At 35.2% G+C, this 3,859-nt stretch overlaps 1 long non-coding RNA gene across 1 annotated transcript; it reads right to left on the reverse strand.

Moving 5' to 3' along the window:
• Window positions 1-292: 292 nt before the first annotated feature.
• Window positions 293-2,146, reverse strand: LOC134169070 (uncharacterized). The gene is made up of 2 exons (XR_009966746.1): window positions 1,737-2,146; window positions 293-711 (listed from the first exon to the last, which is right to left on the reverse strand). It is a non-coding gene; the product is annotated as an uncharacterized LOC134169070 (long non-coding RNA).
• Between the last annotated feature and the right edge of the window lie 1,713 nt (window positions 2,147-3,859).

Below are 3,859 nucleotides of genomic sequence, written 5' to 3' on the forward strand. Positions count from 1 at the left end.
CAATTTGCTCTGAGAATCAGTCTGCGTGAATTAATGATGCATCTCCATATCTGCGTGATAAAGGGCTGTGACAATGGTTACATCTGATACTATTAGAGTCTCTTCAATGACAATCATTAACAAGTCCATTAATGAGAACATATTTCCTTGAGTCCCCATGGTCATTCAACATTGTAATCTAAATCTATACTCTCCAGAAACTCTATTAGAAAGCAATGAAGTAGGTAGCTGAGCTTTATAAAGGTTATCAGCTAAGTTATATTACTGAGCAAAAAAGACGAGTGAGACTTCCTTAAATATTGGCAGTATAGAAGATTAAAATGTACAATTCTTATTTATTTTTTTATTTTTAACCGATAACTGATTAGAAATACATTGGCTGAAAACTGAATCCAGCAGCTTTGAATAACTGACAGATACTCACTTAACTTTTAGAAGGTTGCATTTACCTGGAATAATAAAGCTTAGAAACTCATCACACTGATTAATATAATCATCTAATAATAATAACCAACTTGTTAAAACACAAATCCTGTTGACTTGAAGTCTGTACTATAACTTATGCAGATTTGACTGAAATGAGAACTACTGCATTATGCAATTCCCTATTTGTCAGCAGATGAAATAGCTGTCTTTGTGGTTTAAGCCCAGCTGGTAATTCAGGACCACACAGCCGCTCGCTCACTTCCTTCTCTTCTTCCCATCCTGGTCCTGGAGATGTGGGGAGGAGAATCTAATTCAAGAAACAGAAGAATTACTTTGGTTTCAAAATTATTATATTATAAAAATACACTCAGCTTTCTATTTTCTGTGAAACTGGTTTCACATCAGACCTAACAGATAGCGGTAAGCATTCACACTATAACAAGCGTCTAAGCTGCCAGCTTCAGGGCAGCAAATACTGTGGACAAAAATAGACAGCTGTTCCCAAGTCCTAACACTTAGGACAAGAATGAAACTGAGAGGGCATCACTGCTGCCATCTCTCCCTGAACTAATCCAGGAGTAAGCAGAATTCAGACTCATGTACTTGGCATCCTTCATCTGTGTTAAATCAAAAGTTTAATGGAGTCAACAAAACCTAAAGTCCTCCTTTAAATATGCATTTAGGCAGAGGATTTTATTTCTTATACTGCTACAAAACCACACCCAGCTATTCATTACCAGCATTAAAAGGCCCTTCGTATGAAGGCATGATTTCCCAGAATGTCAGCATTATGTAAAGCAAGATAAATTATGCCTGAGATAAAAAGGAGAGGTGTGGATTTGTTTATGGAACCCATGGGTAGCCATTCCTGGAAAACACATGCTATAGCCTCCAAGTTCACTACTGAATTAGTCCCATTTTACCACAAAACTGCCCTGTCTATGATGGATTTTGCTTTTGCAGGTAAACATCCATTTCTCTTAAAGTATTATTGAAGCTGAAAGACAACCAGGAGTAAAATTAATTGCTTATATGGCAATGTAAATATAAACACTTCCCTCAAGAATTAGCACTGATCACCCACTTCTTAAAGTATTATATATTTTTCCCCATCAATAAAAGTCTATTGTATTTAGAAGTTATTTACGTTGTTCACTCCATGTACCATGAAAAGATCTGACTGGAGACTGTCCGCATAATATTAAACACTAATACATCTTCATATTTATGTCATATTCATGAGGAGCTCTATTCTTTATTAGTAAATAGAGTTGAGAAATAAAATAAATATTAAGGCAATTAAATCCCACCTGTTTAATATGAGATTCTTAAATTTTTAGAAACTTTCAGTTTCATCCTGTGTAAGAATTTCTGTCTGAATAAACTCAATCTAGTTTAGAAAACCTTTAAACCATTTCTGTATTCCCTTCTGTCTCTCACAGACAACTGGAGAGATTACATATAATACCTGTACCTTTACTCGGTTTCCTTAGCTTTGTTATAATTTCAGGGCTAATTTCCTAGAGTAGAAAACATGCTTAAAATTTCACTTACTATATATGTTCTTAGCAGGAAAGGAAAACATATTATCAACAGTCATATTAAGAGCATCGAAGTTTGAAGCTATTATTACCAGCCAAGAATTTAACGTTTTAAAATGGAACTTTAAATTTCACATAATACCTTATAATTTATTGAGTGATCATCAAGGTCACTTCTAAGCAACTGCTTGTGAAAGGTTACATACAGAAATGTAAAGCAAGGGTTTTTTTTTTTATACAATACAATGAAGCCTTTCAAAAATCAAAATCCATTCCATTCCTTCAAGGGAACAATTTTTTTTTTTCGTGGAAACCATCATGCTGCTGGATTCAGATTCTGTTCGCCAAATCTGAGTCTGGATGAATGTTTCATAGTGAAGACATAATACCTTGGAAAGAAAAAACACACATAATGAACCTGACAAGAACAGCACTGCACACGGGGCTTAGCCATGGGAACAAGGACTGTGCCAGAATTAATCACATCCAGAAAAGTACAACTCCTTCATGTTCACCTTTAGTACTTGCCAATGGTGCTGACAACTTTAAAGATGAAGCAATATAGTAAAAAGGGGTATTTTTTAAATCCTGCAAAGAGTTTAAAGAATGGTGATAAGTCTCCTCATACTCAGCTGAAGCAATAAACTGCAAAGAATTTTCTGAAACACACCGAAAAGCCCGTGTTGCAGATGAAGGTACTTGAACCGTATTTGTGACAACTCACAGGTAAAGTTGAATTCAGTGATCCCAATGAAATGTATTTTTCCTGGTCTATTCAACCACCTGCAGTGTTTTAACAGTGCCAGCTCCCCCCTTTTGTTGCACCAGTTGAGCAAAATGTCAAGCAGATTTCGGCACCAACACTTGCAAACCCAGTTAAATTCAAAATCTTAATAAAAGCATCTTTAACCCCCTCCCAAACTTTCTAGGTTTTCACTGTGCATATCTTTTTTTTTTTTTTCATATAGTGAGTGGTGTTTACTTCTCTAGGCAGATCAACTGCCTTTTTCTTTTATTGGCTCACAGGAGTTTCTGCAAAATTTATCACATCTGTTGCCTCAAATAAGTTTTTCCTATACATATATAAACATCAGTTTGGTATCTTCAAATCTGGAAAGAGATTTAACTTAAGATTTATTGACTTATCATTGCAAGATCATTTCTCTAATATTTTACATTCAATGAAGGATCACTGCCTTCCAGTTCTGCTTCAGGAAGAGCATTAAGGGTTGTCTATTTTTGTGATCCATTATGTTCTACTTAGGAGTCTACCAATGCATTACTTGTACAACTGACTTGTCTCCTTGATATTTGGCATCTTCTTAACAAGACCATCCTTGGCAGGAACAAGGCATACATGGCAATTAAAATAGTAGAGAGATTTCTGATTACCTTAGGACAGTTAACATTTATAATTGCCCCACAGACTCAGTGTTTCTGGAAATCTCTCATCACAGGCAATTCTCCAAACAGTCTGACGCTGCAAGACTGGAAAGAAGCCCATTTTAGTGACTTAGCAATAATAATAAGAAATATACAAAGTGATTAAATGTAAAATAAGAAAGAAAACAACATGCAATGATATAAAGGTTTGAAGGAAGGAAAAGATGAAGTGGGAAGGCAAACCCAGGTAGAAAGTAGCAGAATGGGAAGAAAGCTCAGGGACAAATGTAGAAATGACTACTTCTCTTGCTTCTCCATAAGCAGAGAAGTAGTATGTCAAGTATTTAAATATATATATATATATATATATATATATATATAAAACACTAAGAAAAGTCAATTTGCTGTATAATGTCTTGTTCTCTAGTCTTCAGGGGTCACTTCAGAAGTCACACTCAGGCTCCTTCAGAAAGGCTACAAAAAAATTGGGGATTTCTATGGACAATTGC

Source organism: Pezoporus occidentalis, unplaced genomic scaffold (genome assembly GCF_034315485.1).
Source record: "Pezoporus occidentalis ecotype Australia unplaced genomic scaffold, CSIRO_AGI_Poc_V1 ctg33, whole genome shotgun sequence".
Classification (NCBI taxonomy): Eukaryota; Metazoa; Chordata; class Aves; order Psittaciformes; family Psittacidae; genus Pezoporus; species Pezoporus occidentalis.